The sequence below is a fragment of the Bos grunniens genome, chromosome 12 (genome assembly GCF_055505025.1).
Source record: "Bos grunniens cultivar Pamir isolate PY7600 chromosome 12, Bosgru_T2T1.0, whole genome shotgun sequence".
Lineage (NCBI taxonomy): Eukaryota > Metazoa > Chordata > Mammalia > Artiodactyla > Bovidae > Bos > Bos grunniens.
Window position 1 is genome coordinate 38,761,479 of NC_141176.1, and position 10,459 is coordinate 38,771,937.

The window sequence follows — 10,459 nt, forward strand, 5'->3', positions numbered from 1 at the left end:
ACTTAAGTTCTTTCAAAGAAAGAAGGTTTAAAGATGAGGTAAGTTATATTGTAGGCCCTTTCATCACAGAGCAGTGCCTTTGTCTTTTCCTCAGCTGGTTGAATGTGACATAATGCTTTAAATGCAAGAAGTACAAAATCATTTCTTGTAACATGAATGAACCTTTTCACATGAAAGGCAACCCAGGTTACAAAGAATTATGCTTAATAGGATATGCTTTGAATAATAGATTATCTGAAGCAAAACACAATACAATAAAACAATGAAAGGAAGGTCATTTTATTAAGAATTGTGAATTAAGAGAGGAATGAACTAACGTTAGTGAAAAGATACACAGTGCAACTCAGATTTTTATCCTCTATTAAAAGTACGACTGAAAACAAAGTTTTCTCTAAGTTTTAAAATTGTAGACAAAAAATAAAACAAGCTGACCAACAATCTTGGTAAAATGTATAAAATATCCTGTTTATTCAAATAACAATTTACAAACTGAAACATTTTGATAGATTTTATAACTCTAAATACAATGTAGAGTAATTAGAAAAAATGATAAGAATTCCTTGCAACTCTTTCCATGGAGTCTTTTTTGTCTTAAATATCTCATAGCCAACAATTGAGGTAACTGTTCTCCTTGATATCAGTTATTACACCCAAACTGTTTCTCCACCTCCATTCTGTAAAACTGTGTGCTTAAAAGGTTATCCTTTATTTAAAAAAAAAAAAAAAAAGTTATCCTTTATTTAAAGATCTGTTTTCTCTTCCTCTCTCCAATGCAGGAATTCACAAATCTACTGATCCCTTTGTAATCTTTACATGGGAGATTTAAGAATAACTTTATTCATTATTCTTTTCTTCCACTATTCCTGTGACATCAATGTCTTCAACTTCAATGTGGAGGATTCATCCAAGAGTTTATATTTTTCATTTCCATCTTTTCCAACATACAATCTCAACCACTCACCCTCAATTACAAACCACAGAGCCCATGATCACTAACAACAATACCACCTAGGATTCTAAGATTCAAGTATTTCACCTGATCAGAGGAGCCTGGAAGGCTGCAGTCCATTGAGCTGCAAAGAGTTGGACATGACTGAGCAACTAAGAGCATGCACACATACTCTTTGAGAACCATGACTCAGTACTCAAGTTCATGTGCTTTGGGTTTTCAATGATATAAAACTTTGAATTCATCAATAACTAATCCATCAAGCCTGTCATTTCATTCACCTAATATATCAATTCAATTAGCTTAACTTTTTATAGCATAGATTCTATGTTTCATGATCATTTTCATAAGTGTACTACAAATATACTTAGTTCCTTACACTTCTACATCTTAATTTATCTGTGACTGAAACTATTCCAACACTCAAACTCAAATATCTTTCTTTATCAAGCATTTTTATCTATCTTTTACAGTGTCTAATTTTTTTTTAATGATTGCTGAAATTCAAAACTTAGCTAAATTTTCTTAGGACAAAAAAATCAAATCACATAAAGAGATGGTTAGATCACCATTAACTGCATGAACATAAAATTCAGGTCCTAAACTAGCTGAAACAAGCCATTATATATATATATATATATATTTTTTTTTTTTTCTCTCAAGTATGACTCTTCTACCACATTTGACTCCTCTGTCATTCTTGCTCTTCTCTAAACTACTCTCTTGAAAACACCAAAACATGTGGTCATGCCACTTATCTGTCCAATATCTCTCATTGACTTAGACTAAAATAGACAATGGGACTGATTCTTGTCTGGCCTACTTTTGCTTCTCTACTGTCACTTTACTCTCTCCATGGTTCAATATTTTCTAGAATCAGTAGTTCTCTGATTGACTCTAGTATATGCTATGTTCTTTCCCATTTCAGATACTTTATGTCCGATTTTCTCTATACCTTTTAGAGTAGCCAATTCCTTTCATTCCTTCAGGCCATAATTTAGGTTATCTCTAGCAGAAGGTATTCCTCAACTACTACCTCCTTATTTTGCACTTAACTCAATATTATCTTTGAATATCTCCTATTTAAAAATAATGATTTTGTCTGTTTGTTTATTACTCCTAAGTCCTACTTAATTGTGAGGATAGAAACTCCATGAGAAAAAGAATGGTGTCTGCTTTACTTACCAATGTAGGACCAATAATGGCAAGGGATGTTAGATTAATATGTGAAACCTGAATGGAAGCAGATAGGTATTTCCAGGAAAATGAAAAAATAGTAAAGGGACACAGAAAATCAAATAATGTCTCTTCTAGAAACTGAAATTATATATGTGTGTGTGTGTGTGTGTGTGTGTGTGTGTGTAAAACAAATTAAATGAAGATCCCATTAAGGTCATTTGAATATAAGACATACTACGTATTTTGCCTTAACCAAGATTAACAGGGATTTGGAAGTCTTTACACAAGAATAAACAGAGATCAAAATTTTGATTTTGGAAATATCTTTGATTATAGAGAACAAGTTGGAATCAGGAAAACATAGGTGTAAGACTGAGGTTTTTATATATATCATTATAGAGATTGTGTGTATATATATGCATATATATATTGTTTGAATCACACAATAATATTATGTATAAATGGTGTGAGAATTATATGAAAATACACATGAAGTGAAGTGTCTGACTCTTTGCAACCCCATGGACTATACAGCTCATAGAATTCTCTAGGCCAGAATATTGGAATGGGTAGCCTTTCCCTTCTACAGGAGATCTTCCCAAACCAGGAATCAAACCCAGGTCTCCCGTACTGCGGGCAGATTCTTTACCAGCTGAGCCACAAAGGAAGGCCAAGAATACTTGAGTGGGTAGCCTATCCCTTCTCCAGTGGATCTTCCCAACCCAGCAATGGAAATGGGGTCTCCTGCATTGCAGGTGGATTCTTTACCAACTGAGCTGTCAGGAAAGCCAGTATATTGACATTAACATTTCACAGTAATTGAAACCATTGAGAAATGGAGTATTTCCTGCCATGCCAGTAAACAAGTATGTCACAGCCATCAGTGATCCTATGTCTTAAAATGTGAATTTCTGAGCCCACAGGATGCCCAGTAGGGAGAATGATATCTGCTATCCAGCAACCATTAAGTTGCAGCCACTCCCTATTTAGCTTGGAAGGATGTGAAAAATGCAGGACAGCTTGAGATATGTAAGAAAGGAATGATTACATTGAACTTAGACTCCTGCATCTTGCCATACATAGAAAGTGCTAAATTCTTTAACTTGAGATATCTGGTTTTCCTTTGGTTGCTGTTGCTGTGTTTCAGTCACTGAGTTGTGCCTGACTCTTTGCAACTCCATGGACTGTAGCACACCAGGCTTCTCTGTCCCTCATCAACTCCTGGAGCTTGCTCAAACTCATGTCCACTGAGTCAGTGATGTCATCCAACAGTCTGCTCCTCTGTCACTCCCTTCTCCTCCTGCTTTAAATCTTTTCTAGAATCAGGGTCTTTTCCAATTAATCAGGTCTTTGCATCAGGTGGCCAAACTATTGGAGCTTCAGTTTCAGCTTCAACATCAGTCCTTGAAATGAATATTCAGGGTTGATTTCCTTTAGGATTTATTGTTTGATCTCCTTGTTGTTCAAGGGACTCTCAAGAGTCTTCTCCAGCACCACTATTTTAAAGTATCAGTTCTTAGGTGCTCAGCTTTCTTCCCTTGTGGCTCATCTAGCAAATAATCTGCTTGCAATGTGGGAGGCCTGGGTTTGATCCTGGGTTGGGAAGATTTCCTGGAGAAGGAAAAGGCTACCCACTCCAGTATTCTGGCATGGAGAATTCCATGAACTGTACAGTCCATAGGGTCACAAAGAGTCGAACATGACTGATTGACTTTCACTCACTCACTCACTCACTCAGCCTTCTTTATGGTTCAACTCTCACATCCACACATGACTACTGAAAAATCGTAGCTTTGACTAGATGGACTTTTGTTGGCAACGTCATGTCTCTGCTTTTTAATACACTGTCTAGTTTTGTCCTATATTTTCTTCCAAGGAACAAGTGTCTGTAAATTTTGTGGCTAGAGTCACCATACATATTGATTTGGAGCCTGGAGCCAGGCTCCAGGGACCAGATGTCATGATCTTCATATTTTGAATGTTGAGTTTTAAGCCAGTCTTTTCACTCTCCTCTTTCACCTTAATCAGGAGTCTATTTAGTTTCTCTTCACTTTCTGCCATTAAGTGGTATCATCTGCTTATCTGAGGTTGTTGATATTTGTCCCAGCAATGTTGATTCCAGTTTGTGAGTCATTCAACTTGACATTTCACATGATATACTCTGCATGTAAGTTAAATAAGCAGGATTATAATATACAGCCTTGTTCCACATCTGTTTCTAACTATTGCTTCTTGTCCTGCATAGAGGTTTCATTAATTAACAATAATCTTTTGATGTTTAGACTACTTGTGGTTGCAGTCCTCTATATAATCTGACTCTTCCCCATGCCTCCTTGGAGAAGTTATCTCGGGGGTACTTGAAATGCTATCTCTTGGACTTAAAGTCCTAAAAATTCCCACCAAATAAAAACATAACTTTCTGTTTTTAAGTCAACATTTTTGGTGACCATGAAGGGACCCAGAGTAGACTCCTCCCCTCTCTCTGAACTCTATGAAGATCCAGAGCCTTGGTACCAGCAGAGGCCTCTTATGCCCATACATCACCTTAGGGAGTCCAGAAGGATTTGAGTGAGTCTCTCCTAGTTCTTGGATCTCCTGTATTGATTGATGATCCTGAGTTTTATTCATTAGGGGAATCAGTTATCCTTGAAATTTTTTTTTGAGAAATAGTATCTGGATTTCTCAGTATAGACAGTGGGTGGGATATCCTCAGTTGAAGGACTGGGAAGTTCTGCTCAGTTAGGAGCTGACCAGATGTTCCTCAGGGTTAAGGCACTGGGAAGATTCAGTTTGGATACTTAGTGGTTAGCCTTAGTTTAGAAGCTGGGAAGACTTGCCCAGTTAAACACTGAGCAAGTTGGGACTGAGTTATCTGGGGGAAGACTGGCCTGTCATTTTTCCTTGAGTTGGCTACCTTAATAGATTTTGTAAAAATAAAACTGAAATCTTATGAGACCTTCTGATCTCTGAAGAAGGGATTCTCTCCTCCTGACTGGAAATGGTGTCTCAGGTGTCTGAGAGACTTGGTAGAGGCAAGCCCTCACATGGTTCACTTGTTCCTATAGGGAAACTCACTCATGTAATTAACAAACTACTCAACCAGAAATGTACATAAGGACTGACCATGGAAGTCTTATACTCCACTGGGAGACCCAAGGCATGTAATATGGGGCTAAAACAACCCTGGGGCAAAACCAGAGAAGTTAAGCTCTCAAGCAGCACACACTGGCCCACCACACTGTTGTCACTAGGAATTTTATCTCCACAAACTTATTTCAGATGGGAAATCAAGGTGTCTAAATAAAAGAAAAAGGAACAAGAAATTGGAAATACCCCAGCTAAATAAATGTACATCCCAAACTTACAACTATTTACTCAATTGGAAATTAAAGGAACTCTCACCCTAAATCTTAAGTGGACTCTTTTATTGCCTGTGTAGTTAAGGCTAAAATCCAATAAAACCTTAAACAAATGCCTTCTAGGGGGAAACTTCCATTTCTCGGTGTCTTTGAGATGAAAATGTTCTAACTGATCTTCCCAGGACATTTTGTATTTGTGTGTTTTGTTTGTTTATGTTTTTGAAAACTTGGCTTTTGTCATACTATTTTTGAGAGTAAATTCTCTGGATTTAGGTTACATCCTCCCCCACTCTCTTATGGAGCAATCTTTTGTGTCTTAATGGTTTAAATCACTATTGATGTATGTTTTATTGATAACCAAATGATAAATCCTTTAAAACTGGAGAAACTAATTAGTGAATCTAGAGTGCTCACATTATAAACAGCTGTATTTCAAAAACAAAACAAACAAACAAACAAAAAAAACCTTCTGTTGTTTAAGAGGAGTAAAAAAAAACTAGTCTGGAAAACTTCCTTTGTGGTCTTTGCTTCCCCTCAATTGATCTTGACAGTGTCAGTGTTAGTCGCTCAGTCATGCCTGACTCTGTGCTACTCCATGGACTGTAACCCACCAGGTTCCTTGTCCATGGGATTCTCCAGGCAAGTATACTGAGATGGGTTGCCATTTCCTTCCCCAGAGGATCTTTCCAACTGCCAGGGATCAAAGCTATGTCTCTTATGTCTCCAGCATTGATAGGTGGGTTCATTACCACTAGTGACACCTGCAAAGCCCCTCAATGTGTCTTACAGATGTCAATAAGAGCATTTACTGTTGCTCAGTTGCTAAGTCTGGTCTAACTGTATGTGACCCCATGAACTGCAGCACTTCAGGCTTCCCTATCCTTCACTTTCCCCCTGAGTTTGCTCAAACTCATGTCTACTGAGTCAGTGATGCCACCCAACCATCTTGTCCTCTGTTGCTTCCTTCTCCTCTTGCCCTCAATTTTTCCCAGCATCAGGGTCTTTTACAATCAGTCAGCTCTTCCTATTAGGTCCCCAAAGTACTGGAATTTCAGCATCAGTACTTCCAATGAATATTCAGAACTGATTTCCTTTAGGATTGATTGCTTTGATCTCCTTGCTATCTAAGGGATTCTCTTTGAAAGCATCAATTCTTAGACAATAAGCTTTCTTTATGGCTCAACTCTCACATCCATAAATGCCTACTAGAAAAAAACAGCTTTGACTATATAGACCTTTGTTGACAAAGTGATGTCTCTGTTTTTTTAATAAACTGTCTAGGTTTATCATAGTTATTCTTACAAGGAGCAAGCATCTTTTAATTTTGTGACTGCAGTCACCATCCACATCGATTTTCGAGCCCGAGAAAATGAAATCTGACACTGTTTCCACATTTCCACCATCTATTTGCTATGATGTGATAGGACTGGACACCATGATCTTCATTTTTTGAATGTTAAGAGCATTAGAATAATTATAATGTCAATAGGAAAAAACTTGCAAGGTAAGTCTGGCTATAATTTCCAACAAGGTAGAACTTTCTTAAAAGGAGTTATCTCAAATGAATAAAGAAATCTTTGGATGGCTATCTATAATGGAATAAATAAAATGGACATTTATGTGATTAAAACAAAATTTGATATTACTACACTACTTCAGGTTAAATAGGCCAAAAGGGAACAGCTACTGGTACCCTGTGTTAAAAGCCAAGCAAGTCTTTCAATTTACCCATTTTAAAATATATGTTTAAAGGGGCTAGAAAATTTTACACTGAGATATCTGGCAAGCAATGATTTGGTATAATAGTTAGGCCAAAGGGCCTGGCCTCCTTGGCTCAATGCCATTCTTGGGATCCCAGAGCTTTTTATTTAAAAGTAGATAAAATGGACAGGGAACAGCAACAGAAACAACATCAAAAATTTTCTAAAGCTCCTCCTCTAAGAAAAAAGCATGTTGCTGCTACTGCTAAGTCACTTCAGTCATGTCCAACTCTGTGCAACTCCATAGATGGCAGCCCACCAGGCTCTGCCATCCTTGGGATTCTCCAGGCAAGAACACTGGAGTGGGTTGCCATTTCCTTCTCCAATGCATAAAAGTGAAAAGTGAAAGGGAAGTCACTCAGTTGTGTCTGACTCTTCATGACCCCATGGACTGAAGCCTACCAGGCTCCTCTGGCCATGGGATTTTCCAGGCAAGAGTACTGGAGTGGGTTGCCATTGCCTTCTCCAAAAGCATGTTGATCAGATCCTAAAGAAAGCTAAAGTTAAAGGTATAAAAATCAATAGAATTTAGATGAAAGTATACAAAATTGGTATATTTAAATGCACTTCTATAAGATAATTGCATCTCTTGTTTAATTATATTGTAGGATAGACATGTTTCATTGGGGAATAATTCCCCAGTGTGCTATCATAAGACAAGGCATATAGATTGCCATGAAGAGAATATTAACTGAACACACTAAGCAGTAGAGTTATCTGGGCTATATAAAGTAAATAAAAACTAAAAACTATGTTCTCTGTCTCTCTGTGACTGGCTGAGGAAGCACTGTAGCACAGGGATGGTAGCCTTGCAGGGCTACTACAGCACTAGGGTGTCAGTTGGTCCTGCCCAGAACACTTCAGTTCTTCCCTGGAAAGATATATTTAATAACTGATTGGTGTGTCCCCTGAATACAAGAAAATGGAAAATGAACAGAGGAAACCTTTACCAAAACCAGTGTCAAATTTGGTAAATGCCCTGCTGAAGATATGGAAGAGGAACAAGCTTTTAAAAGATTTAGAAATACTGATGAGATGGTTGAATTATGCATTCTGCTTCAAAGCAAGAATGCTGGGGCAGTGATAGGAAAAGGAGGCAAGAATATTAAGGCTCTCCGTACAGACTACAATTGCCAGTGTTTCAGTCCTAGACAGCAGTGACTCCCAGCGCATATTCAGCATCAGTGCTGATATTGAAATGATTGGAGAATTTCTGAAGAAAATCATCCCTACCTTGGAAGACGGCCTACAATTGCCATCACCCACCACAACCAGCCAGCTCCCACTTGAATCTGATGTTGTGGAATGCTTACATTGCCGACACTATAAAGGAAGCGACTTTGACTGTGATATGAGACTATTGATTCATCAGAGCACAGCAGGAGGAATTATTGGAGTCAAAGGTGCTAAAATCAAAGAACTTTGAGAGAACACTCAGACAACAGTCAAGCTTTTCCAGGAATGTTGTCCTCAATCTACTGACACAGTCGTTTTTATCGGGGGAAAACCTGATAGGTTTAGAGAGTTCATAAAGATCATCCTTGATCTTATATCTGAGTCTCCCACTAAAGGACACGCTCAACCTCATGATCCCAATTTTTATGATGAAATCTATAATTATGGTGGTTTTACAATGATGTTTGATGACCACCGTGGACGTCCTGTGGGAATCCCCATTCAGGGAAGAGGTGGCTTTGATGGACTGCTACCTGGTTTGGGTGGGGGGTCCCATGCCTCCTTCCAGAAGAGATTATGATGATATGAGACCTTGTCAAGGACCTCTTTCACCTCCTCCTGGACGAGTTGGCTGGGGTGGAAGTAGAGTTCGGAATTTTCCTCTTCCACCACCACCACCACCTAGGGGAGGAGATTTAATGGCCTATTATAGAAGAGGAAGACCTGGACACCGTTACCATGGCATGATTGGTTTCAGTGCTGATGAACCTGGGACTCTGCAACAGACACATGGAGCCTCTCAGAGTGGCAGATGGCTTCTAAACCACAGGGTGGCTCTGGATATGATTATTCCTATGCAGGGGGTCATGCCTCATACGGTGATCTTGGTGGACCTATTATTACAACACAAGTAACTATTCTCAAAAATTTGGCTGGATCTTATGGGCAAAGGTGGTAAGTGGATTAAACAAATCAGTCATGAGTCAAAAGCTTCCATCATAATTGAGGAGCCTTTAGAAGGATCCAAAGATCAGATCATTACCATTACAGGAACATAGGACCAGATATAAAATGTACAGTATTTGCTGCAAATCAGTGTGAAGCAATATTCTGGAAAGTTTTTCTAAGACTAGTGAAGAACTGATGGAGAGGGAAATGGCAACCCACTCCAGTACTCTTACCTAGAGAATCCTACGGACAGAGGAGCCTTGGTGGGCTGCCGTCTATGGGGTCACACAGAGTCAGACAGACTGAAGCAACTTAGCAGCAGCAGCAGCAGCAGTGAAGAACTGAAGGAGTCCTGCATCTTTTTTTGTTGTTTGCTTGATCTGCTTCTGTTTAAAAAGCCAACATTCCTCTGCTTCATAGGTATTCTGCATTTGAGATGTAGTAAAACCTTTGCTATTCACCAGATGTAATGTTTTAGTTCCTTACAAACAGGGTTGGGGGTGGGGGAGGGTGTCCTAAAACTAACATTGAAATTTTGAAACAGCAGCAGAGTGCAGTGAATTTTAATTTTTGTTCATTGTTGGTGGTTTAAAGAGGTCCCCACCCCAGCCCATGTAATTATTGTGAACATTTTGCTTTGTGGTCACTGTAACGTTTGGGGTGGTGGGACAGGGAGGAAAAGTAACAGTAGTCCATATGTCTCTGGCTTCTATTCAGAGCAGTGTGCAGAATGTAATGCGCTTTTGTAAGAAACATTTTCTGATTTTTAAAATAAATTTAGTTAACCTATTTTTGGTGGTCATTTTTTTTAAGATGGTCATTTTTCAAATGGCTGAATTCCCCCCAACCTACCCCCAAATGTAACACTAAGTTTAATTATCAGTCCTCTGTTGGATATAAATAAATGGCATCTCTTCTTGGACTTAGGCAAAATATCTTGACATACTCAGTTCTGGTGATTCTTAACAATTAGAAAGCCCATTGCTTGGGAGGAAATTCCACCACACAGTCATGCTTATAATAAGCTGGGGATTTTTGTTTGTTTTTGCAAATACTTGCCCCTACTTTGCAACAATTTTCTGTTTGTG

At 38.5% G+C, this 10,459-nt stretch overlaps 1 pseudogene; it reads left to right on the forward strand.

The window, feature by feature from the left end:
* The first annotated feature begins 6,966 nt into the window (after positions 1–6,966).
* Positions 6,967–9,550, forward strand: LOC147361721 (heterogeneous nuclear ribonucleoprotein K pseudogene; annotated as a pseudogene).
* Positions 9,551–10,459: the final 909 nt, after the last annotated feature.